Consider the following 16,896-nt stretch of genomic DNA (forward strand, 5'->3'; position numbering starts at 1 on the left):
TATTAGACGACCAAATTGTTCAAGAGTAGCAGCCAGAATTTGTTTTGTATGTTGACCAGGAAGGGGTAAACTGACGCGACGTGGTGCAGATTAGGTAAGGCATAAACGTAATAAAATGGGCCATTTGAAATTTGTTAAAATATGTCAGTTGATTCTTTGGTATGGCTATCCAAAAATGACTGCATTTTGTTGATTCACTTCAGTACCATTTTTCCGGGATTGGCTGAGGGGTATAAACACAGTTGGTAATGGTACGTGAGATTTGGGAGCCAATGTGATTAGTGTATGACTTGATAATGGCTCATCCGTAGCAGGGCGTTTCTAGCGGGTGGGCACCCGCAAAGGGAACACATAGAACTGCATTGGGACGAAAACGAAAGTCAGCGCTCTGAACGGTGCACCGGACCGATGAGGGGAGGCAAGAGGACGCTGCTCGAGGGAGTGGACAGCTGACGGAACTCCTGGAACCGACCATCGAGGGAGAAGGCCGTAGGTAAAAGTACTGGAACCGTTCCGTTTGAACAACACAGATAGACAAATGACCGACACCTTCACGTTATGTAAGACGTAAGCAAATCGCTTAATAAAGGTTACTGTAAATGGGCAGTGATCCAAGACATAGAAGACGCCTTTGAAAAGATATATCACGAAGGACTACTCTATAAAGTGGCAACAATAAGAGTCCTTCTCAAAGCCGTCAGGATAACTGAAGCCCTCGTACAAAACTGGCGCTGTAGTGTACATGTCAATGAGACCCACTCTAACGAATTCACACCCCAGGCAGGCATAGCGCAGGGGATATTATCCCTCACTGGTCTACACCCTCAACACAACCGGTGCTCCCACGACCACAAAAACCAGCGAAAACGTAGCAACGTGTACTGACGACACTGCCTGCTAGTGCTACGCTCCATCGAGAAAAATCATACCACGACAGACCAGTGCATAGCTAGAACGACAGCAGAACTGGCCGAAACAATGGTTAACATTTCACAACGTACAACTTTGACAGCGGGATGCCTGCCAATACTAGTGATAACATCTCAAGACAATGTCAGACCTCAAACACAAGGTGCTCCCCAGTGTAGCTTTGAAGCTAACTCAATGCTAATATCACTTGAAGTATAAGAATAGTTTTAAGTATAATCTTAGCCTGTACAATGCTGTACATAGAAAACAAGTAACGATAAATAGATCAACTTGTACTAAGATTATTAAGAGAAGTAATACATATATAAACAACTCCGCGGATGTGCAAGGAACCTATTATGTGAAAGAACAGTCCTAGGCTTCACAGTGTTCTTTTTTAACCCAAGAATGACGCGCTTCGTCCGGATATGTCTTCATCAGGCGTTACATATAACCCGACGTCGTCCAGTACCGGATTACTATAAAAAGAAAACAAGTTTCAATCACCGACCGAACTGAATTCCATAGAGGAACATAATGTATCTCATCTTAAAAATACAAAATTTTTTGCCAAAAAGCATCCGTCAAAGAAGGTATGATAGCGAATTAAATGTACTAAAAAGCAACCTATACGAAAAAAACAGCAAGAATTGATAAATAAAAGCACCGGGGTCGGGCATGAGTAGAGATCGGAGGAGAAACCAAATAATTGCGTATTACTTCATGGAGACCGGCCGGTGTGGCCGAGCGGTTCTAGGCGCTTCAGTCTGGAACCACGCGACCGCTACCGTCGCAGTTTCGAATCCTGCATCGGGCATGGATGTGTGTGATGTCCTTAGCTTAGTTAGGTTTAAGTAGTTGTAAGTTCTAGAGGACTGATCACCTCAGATGTTAAGTCCTATAGTGCTGAGATCCATTTGAACCATTTGAACTTCATGGATGTGCTGACAGGAGAAGCAGCACAGAGCAAGACCTCTCGCGCAAATTCACATTGTTAATACGAATAAATGGTAGGGGCTCAAGCAAGATACTGGGCTAGCAGTAATGACATGCGCCGTGCGGCGCTGCCGTCGACTGTGCAGTGTGATAATGGTGTCAAATTCGAATAGTAATGTACAAATTGAGAAATAAATAAAAACATAATAGGGTATATGACAATATACACAGAATGCAAAGCATGATAGATCGATAACTATGAACAGAGACATAGAAAAGCCTTATGCTCAGTGTAATAGAACAATGGAGTAAAGTACGTAGAGCAATAAAATAGACTACAAATATAGGGCTAAAAGATAACAATGCTAAGACGGGAAAATACAACACCATACACATGACAAGCGACGAAGACCCTGGTAATAGAAAGGTAAGAACTGATATATTGTTTAAAAGTGGGAAACTCGCGCTCACAGGAAAACCTGATTTTTGCCGGATAACTGATCATTGAGTAACATATCCTTCTTAGCATGTGAATGTTTAACAATTTCGATCTCTTTGACCAGAATGAGTGTCTTTTTTTCGGGAGCGTGGGGCAAAACCACAAGTTCCCGAGTAAAGGTGCCTGGTGACAACTGGATTTAAGGTGCTCAACACAGGCGGATTTGTTCCTAACCGTCCTCCCCCCCCCCCTTCTTAGTGAGTAAATACTGCTGAAACCCAATTTTAAAAACCCTTGCCGTCTGTCCATTTCAAGGTGCTTGACATTCACAGCGTTCGAGCATATATATGCCAGAGGCAGCATATGTAATAAAAATGGAAGGTGGAATGGAAATGAGGCAGCCCGTACGCCACTTCTCAATCTGAGTCGTTTAGCAGGAACATATGTTCATTTCATTCTATTCCTGTACCAGCTGCAGTAGGGTATGTAACTCATATGAAATTAAATGTGTTAGCAGTGAAGTACAGATAGGTTACTTCAGTGAAATTTAAATAACGCGAAAGTTATTTTACATGCCCCATGTTCTTAAGTGCTTCAGTAGTACAACATGGTGTTCTCAGATGATAACGGAGACACTTTAAGGATATTTCCACGTGACACGTCACTTTATAAGCTATGTTTTCACCTCATACTGGATTTTACGTGCGTACTTTGCTTCTACACGTAGCGTAACTTTGAACCTCTGTATCTCGGAAACAGCTAAAGATATCAAGAAAGTTGTCAAGGTTTCTGGAGATCGGGATCTTAGGAATGCATCGTAAAAATTACACGCATTTGTTGTGCGTAGCCTTCTCGGAATCCGCGGGCGGGTTTAAGCATCGAAAAATCAAATTTTTGGGGTGTTTCTTGATAACGGATAAAGATTTTTGAAAACGATGAGATGGCTCTTCTACATAAATGCCTGTAGAATACACTCTTCAATCTGAGCAATTTTCTGTGGTTATTTTATATGTAGATTCGCCCCATACCGTATTTTACGTGTAGAAGTGGGGCAAATTTTAACCTCTGTGTCTTGGTAACGGATAACTATATCAACCAATTAGTCAACTTATTCGAGATTGGAATCTTAGGAATATATCGTAAACGTTTCAACCATTTGCTGTCCATAGCCGTCTTGAAATCCACGGATGGGTTTCGGTCCATTGCTGAAGGCGAAAATACAGTAAAAGTTTTTGTGGTTTTCCGACGAACCGTCCTTGAACTAATGGTGCCTCAGTAAGTCACATCAAGCCCAGGATGGACCACACGAAATACAAGAAGAACCAATAGATTTGCTCCATTTATCTAAGCAAGAGGAAATGTGTAATGTTTATAGTTTTTACCCAGTACTGTAGGGTACTGACACTAAGACGATCCTTCTGTTGGATGCACAAATGGTCCCTAACCAAAGGTATATCCAAAACACTTGACACTGCATTTTTATCAGCAATAGGACCCGAGGTACGAGCACCGGAAAATCCCGTTTCATGCGCGGTGTTTTGGGACGTATTAGGTATGCATGTTGTACCGTGCACATCGCTGAACGGCTTTTGAGGAATTTCTGCGTTTACCCATTTCCATGGTATTATCAGGTAAACTCTCTGCACTATAGTATTTTTTTCTGTGAAAAGTGCCCGTATTATCGAGACAGAGGCCTGTAGTGGCGAATTTCAAAAGAATGTTTACCTAAAGGAGTGTTTACTGAGCTTTGTGACCAAGGCGAGTGCTCCTGAGAGAACGTTCCCTCACGACGGGGCGTAAAAGTTGGCTTGTACCATAGGAGAGCTGGTAAAGCAGCTGTTTTCGTCAGTAAATGTCGATATAATTATTAATTCTTTGACATGCGGATGTAAAAATTCTAAAGACTCTTACTGCAATAGTTAGGACGGATCCAGCCTACTTCTCTCCAAGCGACTAACACGGCTAGTGTCACCTTACGGAAATCCTCCTGGGAATCAAGTTGCTTGTTTCCGTTACAACACTGCCAGTTCATTGTAACCCTTCCACCCTCACATTGACTATTCAACGCGTAAATTGCGTCACAATTCAATGCTACAGGTTCTAGCCGACTAGTTCTAGTGACTAACGCTGATATGGTCACTGTTTTTAAGTCCTCCTGTGAGTCAAGTTGGTTGTTTCACAGCCAGTTTACTGTAGCCCTCGGAATCTCACACGGACGATGCAGCACACAGATTGCGTCGCCGTCAGTCCTATATTCTCCTGCAGACTTCTCTCCAAGCGACTAACGACTAACGTATGGACATTCTCCTGGGAGTCAAGTTGATTGTTTCCGATGCACCACTTGCAGATTACTGTAACCCTGGCATCCTCACATTTACGATGCATCACACAAATTGCGTCGCGATTGAATACTACAGTCTCCATCCAACTTCTCTCCAAGTGACTGACATGGCTACGGTCACTGTATGGACGTCCTTCTTGGAGTCAAATTGCTCGTTTCCGATGCACCTCAGCTAGTTTACTGTAACCCTCACATTAACGATGCAGCACACAAATTGCGTCACGGTTCTATGCTAAAGGCTCCCGCCAACTTTTCTCCATGCAACAAACGCGGCTATGGTAACCTTGTGAAAGTTATCCTTTGAGTGAATTTGCTTGTATCCTGTGCACCACTACCCGTATACTAGAAATCTCACATCCTCACATTGGCGGTGGGATACTCAAATTGCTTCGCTATTCGATATTACAGGCTCCTCCCGACGTCTCTTCAGCCGACTAACGCATCTATCAAAAATGGCTCTGAGCACTATGGGACGTAACATCTGAGGTCATCAGTCCCCTAGAGCTACTTAAACCTAACTAACATAAGGACATCACACACATCCATGCACGACGCAGGACTCGAACCTGCGACCGTAGCAGTCGCGCGGTTCCGGACTGAAGCGCCTAGAACCGCTCGGCCACCTCGGCCGGCCAACGCGTCTATCTTCAGCGTATGGACGATCTTCTGAGATTCAAGTTGCTTCTTCCCAATGCAGTCCAACCAGTTTTCTGTATCCCACGCACACTCACATTGACAATGGAACACACAAATTGCGTCTCGTTTCAATACAACAGGATTCAGCTGACTTATGTCGTAGCGACTAACGCAACTACGGTCACTGTATGGAAATTTTCCTGGGAGTCAAATTCCTTTTTTTCGATGCACCACTGCCGGTTTACTGTAAGACTCGCAACCTCACATTCACGATGGAACACACAATATTATAGGTCCCAGCTGACTTCTCTCCAACCGACTAACACAGCTACTGTCACAATATGAACGTTCTCCTGGGAGTCTAGTTACTTGTTTCCGATGAACCACTGCCACTTAACTGTAACCCTGGCAGCCTCGAAATGACGATGCAACACACCAATTGCCTCGTGATTCAGTGCTACAGGCTCCAGTCGTCCTCTCTCCAAGCGAATAAATCGGCTACGGTCACCATATGGACCATCTCGTGGGAGTCACGTTGCTTGTATTTGATGCAACACAGCTACACACACTGACGATGCAACACACCGATTGTGCAGAGATTCAATACTACAGCGTCCAGCCAACTACTCACCAAACGACAACCGCTGCTACAGTCAACGAATGGACGTTCACTTGGGAGTCAAGTAATATGTTTCCGATGAATCACTCCTAGTTAATTGTAAACCTTGCACAATCGGAGTCAAGTTGCTTGATTCCGATGAATAACTCCTAGTTAATTCTGACCCTTGCAGTCTCACATTGACGATGCAACACAAAAATTGCGACGTGATTCAGTGCTACAGGCAACAGGCGTCCTCCCTCCAAGTGAATAACGCGGCTACGGTCACCATATGGACGTCCTCCTGGGAGTCAATTTGCTTGTTTCCGATGCACGACTGTCATTTTGTTGTAACCCTCGCACTCTCACATTGACAATGGGAGAACCAAGTTGCAACACGATGAACTACTACAGGCTCCCGCTGACGTCTCTCCAAGCGACTAACGCGTACGGCCCATGTTTGTACGTTCGTGGGAGACCAGTTGCTTTTATCCTATGCACCTCTGAAAGTTAACTTTTACCCTCGCAGCGTCACATTGACGATGGAACACACACATTTCGTCAACATTCAATATTTCATTCTATTGCTTACTTCTCTCCAATCACATAACACCGCTACGGTAATCAAATTGACGTTCTCCTGGGATTCAAGTTGCTTGTTTCCGATGCACCACAGCCAGTTTACTGTAAGCCTCGCAACCTCAAATTGACGTTGGAACACACAAATTGTGCCGTTATTCAGTATTACAGGCACCAGGCAAATTTTCTCCAAACGACTAATGCGGCTTCTGTCACCGTAGGGACGTTCTCCTGGGGGTAATGTTGCTTGTTTCCGATGTTCCACCGCCAGTTTACTGTAACTATCGCACCCTCAGATTGACGATGCAAAACACAAATTGCGTGCGATTCAATACTACAGGCTCCAGCTGACCTCCCTCCAAACGACTCACGCAGCGGCGGTCACCATACGGATTGAGCAGTGCTCTCCCCGAAGTATGCGTTATAGTTTACTTCGCTGTCTATCCGTGTTTGGTTTCCCGCCCTTGTCGCGGTTACGTTGGGGCTCTTCTTCCTTCTACGTATGGCAACAGAGATGTGTATCTATATTTGCACCGTGTACCATCTTTGTTTTGGTGCATGTAGTTTCCAGCATGAGGGTGTGGAGTTAGTTGGTCGGTTGTTGAGGATAAGGGAGGTTATCTCCGCGCGGTGCAGTCAGCTGAGGCCACTAGTTGCTCTGCGCAGTGTCGGAACGTGTGTGGAGATGTCTGATCGCTACGAGCTTCGTGGTTCACCGACCCAGGACGTCAAAGTTGAGTAGCGGTTTCAACTAGCCAAGCCACGTCTGTTCATGTTGTGGTGGTCCGCTTTGGTGGTTTGCTGTTGGGGAGGTTCTTTGGTGAGCAACACCGTGGGATTCTACTGCTGAGATTCAGCCGCCATGCGGTCCAATTAACTGTCTCAGTCTACAACGATTTGAGTGAGCCAGTGGAATTTTCTGTCTTGTGGCTGTTAGTGTTCTGGTTACCTGCCCTGGTCACTGACGTCTATTACTGTGTTTGAAATTCAAGTGTACCAGCGGAATTTTCTGTCTAGTGGCCGTTAGTGTTCTGGTTACCTGCCCTGGCCACTAACGTAATTTCAGGCAGCGTTCTTTCCTCACCTGTTGTCGCTGTCCAACATGGTGTGTAACTTTGACAGCTAATACATACTTCGTTGTGGATTATCACGTTTGGAACATTGCCAGTTTTCATGCACTGATTGACAGGAGGGAAGTCGTTGTGTCCGTCGGTCCCTTGTTGTCCCCTGGTTGGGTTCCGACGGATCAAGTATAGTTGGGCTCACCACCTGTCTCACCTGAGTGAACGAGCGCAGACCGACCTCCCGGGAGGCCTTCTGAGTGCCACAGCTGTTTAATTATCTGTTGACAGCTATTTTAAATTTTAGGCTTAAGGTTTTTGTTTGTTTACTTAAAATTTGCCAAAATTAATTTTTAAATTAATCTTTCAACCTTAGCCAATACGGCATTTTGCCTTTAAATATTATGTAATATATTTTAAAATTCTGAATTTTAATTGTGGCCCTCAGTTTATCTCGTTGATTTTTAAGATTTCTTGTTCTTAAAAATACTGGCCTTCTGCCTTTAAAGGTCTATGGTAATATATTCTGAAGTTTTGAAATTTATTTTGGCCCTCAGCCATTTGTGTTTCACCTTGCCTATGTTGCCTTTTGGAGTTACAAATGATTTTATTGCCATCTTAATGGAATTTTAATTTCCTTTTTAAGATTTATCGCAGGCCCTCGGCCATTAAAGGTCTATGGCAATATATTCTAAACTTTTGGAATTTAATTGTGGCCCTCAGTGTTTTGTATTGAACCTTGCTTATGTTGTTTCTTGATTTTTTTTGATTTTTTTTGCTATCATAATTGGATGTTTATCTTGCTAAGGTTTCTTGTTGGAGGCCTTTAGGCGTGAACGAGCTGCATTCGGTAAAGAGTCGGCTATGTGCCGCTTTGATTGTAAAGGTTATTCAATTTCAATAACTGACAATTAGAAGCAGAAACTGATCTCAACACTTGGCCTTTCCCACAATCCTGTTACCTGTTCTGGCCATCGGGTTTAGCTGGAGTTGTAGCAGAGCGTTGTTACTGTCTTGCTTACCAACCTTAGTTGCCGTCAGTTTCACTCTTGTTTCTATTCTGTTTGTGGTATCGTATTGTTTGGCTTGGTGGTATTGTTTCAGGTGTTAAGATAATAGCAGTCAGACAGTGCCCGGGAATCGGTCTGCTGTGAAGAGACCATCTCGTTTACGAGTTGGCAGTGAGGCGTCAACCGACGGAGGGCAGTGTTCCGGATTAGGTAGCCCATTTGCGTGCTGCCATGCTGCATCCGGTTGACGTCACCTCGGCAGTGATCCTTGAGACAGGTGCGGCCATTCGATTTTTGGTGAGGCCCTTAAATGTCTTGAGGATACTATTGGTGCTCTAGAAGGAACCCAACCTAGTACCAGTCAGTTGGGTCGGGTGGGGGCACAGTAGGCGCTTTTAACTAATCGGGTGGCTGATTTGGTTCGTTTGAGTTTGGAGTGCGTCACAAAAATTCTGCCGCTTAGTTGGGAACTCTGGTGAGCGCGTTGCAGTTTAAGCTTACGTGCTTGGAGTTGGATGGGAGGAAGTTTGACGATAGTGACTTTGCTATCAGGGGGAACATGGGGGCCAAGCCGGCGGTGACACTGTTACAGCGGCTGCTAAATTAGATAACATCTTTGCTAAGTTGCCTGTGGCTTATTTCTTTCAGGGTCTGACCGAATTGATTGTAGAGCGGATTGATCGAGTAGAAAAGCTATTGTGGTTGTTGGTTCGTCACGACGAGCACGCGGCCGCCTTTCACGTCCAGCACCACGTAATCCTGTCGTTGCTATATCCGCTAGCCGGAGGCGAGTTGCAGAACATGCTCTCACGGGCCATGGCCGAAGAGTTTACCTTGCAAAACATACGGGGGCTCGTAATTAGTCAGATTTACCATCGGGGTTCGGAATCAACTTGAGTGCGCCTCATTTCGGAAGTGCAGCGGGGTGACGAGCAGTTACATCAGTATGTCGATAGAGTCCACACAGCCTCCTTGGCCTTACTTGTTGAATTGTCTGAACGCGAATTAGTTTCTATCTTTCTCAAGGGAATGCGTGCGGCGGATAAGTCGCATTTTGTTTTCGATAAGCAGTCTGAGACCTGGGGAGAATCCCGTAATGTAGTTGTAGCAGCATCCGCATTACCCCTTTAGAGCCACGGGCGTGTGGAGGTTGTAGGGAGTGATAGAGGGTCCGATTCCGGATTACCCACATCCGTGGGAGTTAGCAGAAGGGAACCCAGGCGTTGTTTCAAATGCGGTACTTCACCTCGTTTGGTACGCTCTTGTGATTAGCCTCGTATTCTTAGAGCTAGTAGAGGTCGCCGGGTTGGTACGCGAACGCGGGTTCCAAACTTTAGGTCTTCGTGTACTCGCGTAGTCGCACCCGCATCATCCCCTTTGCCTTATGTTTGTTCTCGAGTAGGGGACGATCCCATTTGCGCTCTCTCAGATTCTGGTAGTTCAGTGTCATTATTGAGTTTTGAGTGATTTTTGAAACTTGGGCCATCTTACTAGGCTTAACTCGGTCCCGTCCCCAGTGCAGATATGTAGGTTGACCGATCGCCAATGGTGTTACCTTTCCAGGGGTTGGCCCAGGGGAGTGTATCGGTGCCGATTTTTCCTGGCCTGTATCTTTAGCCTTGGTTAAGGGATTGCCTGTTAATCTAATATTGGGGTGCGACTTTATTTATAAAACTCGGCTCATTTTGTATTATTCCGGATGCACCTTTTCCTTTAGGTTCTCTCCTGGCAGGAAGTTTGGCCTTTGCGAGTGCTCTACACCTGGTGCATGGTGAACTTCCGGGACCTTCGGCGTACAGGTGGCATCTAATGAATTCTATCTGGCCCATCTCTTGCCTAATCAGGCGTCTCAGTTAAGCGATTCGTTGAACAGTTTTCCTCAACTGCTTAGCGATAATCTCGGTGTCATCAGTGTTCTTGAATATCATATCCGCTTGTCCGATGACACCCCGCTTAGGCAATCTCCATACCACCTCTCACCACCGAAGGTTAATGTGGTGTCACCGCCAGGCACCACACTTGCTAGGTGGTAGCTTAAATCGGCCGCGGTCCCTTTAGTACATGTCGGACCCGCGTGTCGCCACTGTGTGATCGCAGACCTAGCGTCACCACAAGGCAGGTCTCGAGATACGATATAGCACTCGGCCCCAGTTGTAACTGGCTTGTTACGCCACAACAGTTAACATACTCAAGATATCTCAGATGTTGGAACAAGGGGGTCGCCAGACCCTCTACTTCTGCTTCTCCAATTTTTCTTGTACCTAACGATCAGGGGCGCGATTTTAGACCTGTCGTTGATACCGGTGTTTAAACACCAAGATTGTACTCGAATCAGTACCCTTGCCGGATTTGCATAATTCTTTTAACTGGTGTGCCGATGCTAATTGGTTTACTGGTCTTAATTTGAATCAGGCCTATCATCAAATTCCGCTGCCTGAGGAATGTAAACACGTCACTGCGTTTTGTACTGATTGGACCTTGTTCGAGTTTAACAGAGTCCCCTTTGGGTTAGCTACCGAAGCGGCGGTGCTTCCCCGTTTGTTGGATAATAACTTTGAAGTTAGCTTCTGTCTATAACTATTTGGACGACTTGGTTATCTATAGCCGTTCGTTTGACGATCATTGGGAGCATATTCGGCAAGTTCTTTTGAGGTTACAGCGAGCTGGTCTGTTAAACTTAGTAAAATTACGCTAGCTAGGCGGGAGGTATCCTTGGGCCATATTGTCTCGGGTCAGAGTATTCGCATTGATCAAGAGCGGACGAAAGCCCTGAGAGCATTGCCTCCTCATGTTGATAAGCGGGGAATCGCTAAATTTATAGGCATGGCGAATTACTTTAGACGTTTCGCGCCCAATTTTGCTCAGTTGACGGCACCCTTAAACGAGTTACGCCCTAAAGGCGAGCGATTTCAGTGGGGACCTGCCCAGGAGGCCGCCTTTGATCATATTGAACATGTTTTGCTCCAGTCACACGGAAAGTAATAATTTTATTTAATTTTGAATGATGCTTTAATGCGGTTTTTTGGCTCAGGAAATTCAAAAACCGATATGAGTGATGCTTCTTATGTGGATTTTAGGCCTCGCTGCAACTACAAACAGATTTTTTCCATTTGACGTGATATGACCTTGCTGTTGTGGGTAGGCTTACGTAACTAGCGGTATCACATCCGTACACCCACGCACGCTGAGTAGTACAGTTCGTTTTACGTTAGAGGTACACCTAAGGCATTGTTGTATGATTCATTTGTCATTTGTAGTCCACCACTATCAATTTTGATGCTTACAATGACATCTCTTGCTACATTTCGTAACTATTTATTTTTCTTCTGCCATATGTTTTCCCCCTTCTTCGATAATATTCCGTTGCAATTTGGCGTCATTTTGACCAATGGTTTGAAAATTTAACTTAAGTTATAATCACACTGTATATCACTGTTTATGACTTCATATCGCTTGAATTATGAGCTGTACAATGATACAATTCTGAACTTACATTTAGTGGTATACAGGTTGTTTCAGTAAGAGCGTGCAAAGATTTGAAAGGATACAGAGGATGCTCCACTGAAAAATTTGGTGTAGGGAACTTGAGGTCGGGGAAGTCAGCTGAAGGAGACACTAGGAATAAAATCACAATACTGTGTATATTTTTATTTAGGTTGGTTGGCTGCAAATATCGCCATTAACACAATGAGCTTACTATTTGTACTATGTCATACAGAATGTGATGAAACTGATGGCCATCAACCTCTGTGCAAGCATGACATCAGCGAACAAGATTCTTTCGCACCCTGACGAATATACCTGATGTGTTTCGAATCAAATCGCAGGCAGCTACAGTTCTGGCAACTAATTCCAACTCATCTACTGGGATATCATTCGCAAGTAACTTCAGATATCCCCTTAGGAAATAATCAAGGGAACCCCGGTCAGGTGACCTCGCACGCAGTGGACCATTTTTCTAATCTCAATCTAGATACAAGGAAGTACTGCAGCGGTACTGCTCCATTTTATTGTACTGTACGTCTCTGAATAGCACTGAATTATGAATGGGTTCGTCATTGATTCATAGCATGTTCTGTCATGGGACAATGTAAATACGATGATACAGAACCACCTTACAAAACCTGCATCATGATCTGCTGGTCATCAGGCTCTTACTCCTTCTTTCGTTGCAGGAAATAAAGAATGTACATGTAAATAAACGGCACAGTACAAGTAAACTTGCACGCATGTTTGTTGTAAATAAGCTGTTAAATAGCAATGTTAGACAGAATGACAGACAATTTTACTTTCAACCGGCTTAAGCTGGCTTCTCCGACCCCTGGTTCACTATCTCAAAGTGTTCAATGGAGCATTTTCTGTGTTCTGTTACATTGCTGCACACTCTTACAGAAACACACAGTATGTGCGTACTGCCTGTAATACGTGTCGCGAATGAAGTTAGTAGTAAAGAAGTAATAAATTATAATGTCATGCCTCATACTGTACTTTTACTGCGTGATTAGCGGAAAGCCGCGGTGGCCTAGCGGTTCTTGGCGCTCAGTCCGGAACCGCGCGACTGCTACGGTCGCAGGTTTGAATCCTGGCTCGGGCATGGATGTGTGTGATGTCCTTAGGTTAGTTAGGTTTAAGTAGTTCTAAGTTCTAGGGGACTGATGACCACAGATGTTAAGTCTAATAGTGCTCAGAGCCATTTGAACCATTTTTTTGATTAGCGGAAAGGAAGTAAATGATAAACATCCTATCATAAATAGTAGAGGTTATCAGGGAGAAAAACTTTCTTAAAGGTTTAAAATTATGTCTAAAGTTGGTTACAAGTCATTTTTCTAATCTCAAATACTGTTGTTGTCGTCTTCAGTCCTGGGACTGGTTTGATGCAGCTCTCCATGCCACTCTATCCTGTGCAAGCTTCTTCATCTCCCAGTACCTACTGCAACCTACATCCTTCTGAATCTGCTTAGTGTATTCATCTCTTGGTCTCCCTCTACGATTTTTACCCTCCACGCTGTCCTCCAATGCTAAATTTGTGATCCCTTGATGCCTCAAAACGTGTCTTACCAACCGATCCCTTCTTCTAGTCAAGTTGTGCCACAAACTTCTCTTCGCCCCAATCCTATTCAATACCTCCTCATTAGTTACGTGATCTACCCACCTTATCTTCAGCATTCTTCTGTAGCACCACATTTCGAAAGCTTCAATTCTCTTCTTGTCCAAACTAGTTATCGTCCATGTTTCAGTTCCATACATGGCTACACTCCATACAAATATTTTCAGAAACGACTTCCTGACACTTAAATCTATACTCGATGTTAACAAATTTCTCTTCTTCAGAAACGATTTCCTTGCCATTGCCAGTCTACATTTTATATCCTCTCTACTTCGACCATCATCAGTTATTTTACTCCCTAAATAGCAAAACTCCTTTACTACTTTAAGTGTCTCATTTCCCAATCTAATTCCCTCAGCATCACCCGATTTAATTTGACTACATTCCATTATCCTCTTTTTGCTTTTGTTGATGTTCATCTTATATCCTCCTTTCAAGACACTGTCCATTCCATTCAACTGCTCTTCTAAGTCCTTTGCTGTCTCTGACAGAATTACAATGTCATCGGCGAACCTCAAAGTTTTTACTTCTTCTCCATGATTTTTAATACCTACTCCGAATATTTCTTTTGTTTCCTTTACTGCTTGCTCAATATACAGATTGAATAACATCGGGGAGAGGCTACAACCCTGTCTCACTCCTTTCCCAACCACTGCTTCCCTTTCATGCCCCTCGACTCTTATAACTGCCATCTGGTTTCTGTACAAATTGTAAATAGACTTTCGCTCAATGTATTTGACCCTTGCCACCTTCAGAATTTGAAAGAGAGTATTCCAGTTAACATTGTCAAATGCTTTCTCTAAGTCTACAAATGCTAGAAACGTAGGTTTGCCTTTTCTTAATCTTTCTTCTATGATAAGTCGTAAGGTTAGTATTGCCTCACGTGTTCCAACATTTCTACGGAATCCAAACTGATCTTCCCCGAGGTCCGCTTCTACCAGTTTTTCCATTCGTCTGTAAAGAATTCGCGTTAGTATTTTGCAGCTGTGACTTATTAAACTGATAGTTCGGTAATTTTCACATCTGCCAACACCTGCTTTCTTTGGGATTGGAATTATTATATTCTTCTTGAAGTCTGAGGGTATTTCGCCTGTCTCATACATCTTGCTCACCAGATGGTAGAGTTTTGTCATGACTGGCTCTCCCAAGGCCATCAGATGTTCTAATGGAATGTTGTCTACTCCCGGGGCCTTGTTTCGACTCAGGTCTTTCAGTGCTCTGTCAAACTCTTCACGCAGTATCGTATCTCCCATTTCGTCTTCATCTACATCCTCTTCCATTTCCATAATATTGTCCTCATGTACATCGGCCTGGTATAAACCCTCTATATACTCCTTCCACCTTTCTGCCTTCCCTTCTTTGCTTAGAACTGGGTTGCCATCTGGACTCTTGATACTCATACAAGTGGTTCTCTTGTCTCCTAAGGTCTCTTTAATTTTCCTGTAGGCAGTATCTATCTTACCCCTAGAGAGACAAGCCTCTACATCCTTACATTTGTCCTCTAGCCATCCCTGCTCAGCCATTTTGCACTTCCTGTCGATCTCATTTTTGAGACGCTTGTATTCCTTTTTGCCTGCTTCATTTACTGCATTTTTATATTTCCTCCTTTCATCAATTAAATTCAATATTTCTTCTGTTACCCAAGGATTTCTACTAGCCCTCGACTTATTACCTACTTGATCGTCTGCTGCCTTCACTACTTCATCCCTCAGAGCTACCCATTCTTCTTCTACTGTATTTCTTTCCCCCATTCCTGACAATTGTTCACTTATGCTCTCCCTGAAACTCTCTACAACCTCTGGTTCTTTCAGTTTACCCAGGTCCCATCTCCTTAAATTCTCACCTTTTGGCAGCTTCTTCAGTTTCAATCTGCAGTTCATAACTAATAGATTGTGGTCAGAATCCACATCTGCCCCTGGAAATGTCCTACAATTTAAAACCTGGTTCCTAAATCTGTGTCTTACCATTATATAATCTATCTCATACCTTTTAGTATCTCCAGGATTCTTCCATGTATACAACCTTCTTTTATGATTCTTTTACGATTCTTGAACCAAGTGTTAGCTATGATTACGTTATGCTCTGTGCAAAATTCTACCAGATGGCTTCCTCTTTCATTTCTTCCCCCCAATCCATATTCACCTACTATGTTTCCTTCTCTCCCTTTTCCTACTGACGAATTCCAGTCACCCATGACTATTAAATTTTCGTCTCCCTTCACTACCTGTATACTGTATGCATTAATTCCAGAAATTTACGCGTGGCAGGCTACGCTTCTTTCTAACTCCGTCCCCACCCCTTTGGTAGGTAGACGGCTCTTACCCCCCCCTTCCCCCCCCCCCCCCAGTGATTGTCCCCTGACAGCAAGGTACATTTGTATCAACGTTGGTAGAAATCTGTCCAGTGGTTTAGATGAACTTGTGGAACATGCATATATACAAACACATTCAGTCACTCAAATCTTTTTATAACACGTGTAAATTCTTTTGCTAATCTGATTTCCAATATTAGAGCCAGAAATGAAAAGAGGTTTGGAGTGCTTTAAATTGAGCAAGGCACAGGAGATAAACATCACTGAAACGGAACTTCCATAATCGATGGGGAACGAGCATGCAAACTACTATCCAAAATTCGTACGGTTGTGAATCACAGGCTGTAGGAATACCGGAACAAAAGAGAATCGAAGCATTTGAGATGCACTGTAACCAAATATATTTTAAAATTAGGAGTACTGGTAAGTAATGAGGAAGTTCTCCTCAGAATACGCGAAGAAAAGAACATACAGAAATCACTTTGGCAAGCTGGCAGAACGTGTGTTAAAATATCAGAGAATAACTTTCATTGTACTCGATGGAGCTGTAGACGTCAAAAACTTTACAACACTAATTTCCATGCATTGCTGGTGTTACAGTTTCAACACTGCCTAAAGAAAGTAAGAGTAATAACTGCCCTCAAACACTCGGCCGTGTGTTTCGGGTTATAGAGCATTCGGCGCTGCCTATGACCAGCAGAATGTAATACTAGAGCAAAAGGTTTTAATTTCACTCAAGCAAAGTGAGTGTGTGGCTTCATTGTAAACGTACATGGCTACCTGCTGTGGGAACATAATGATAAGATACAGATAAAATGGCTGGTGCCAAGAGGAACTCATGTACGTTTACAGAGATTACAGACATTTTGACGAATTACTAGAAACGAAGATGTTCTTAGTGATCCTGATGTATTCTGCCAAGATCCTGAGAACATTGCCCGTTATTCAGAAGACTCAGAAGTATTTGGA

The sequence above is a fragment of the Schistocerca piceifrons genome, chromosome 3 (assembly GCF_021461385.2).
Source record: "Schistocerca piceifrons isolate TAMUIC-IGC-003096 chromosome 3, iqSchPice1.1, whole genome shotgun sequence".
In the NCBI taxonomy this organism is placed as follows: domain Eukaryota; kingdom Metazoa; phylum Arthropoda; class Insecta; order Orthoptera; family Acrididae; genus Schistocerca; species Schistocerca piceifrons.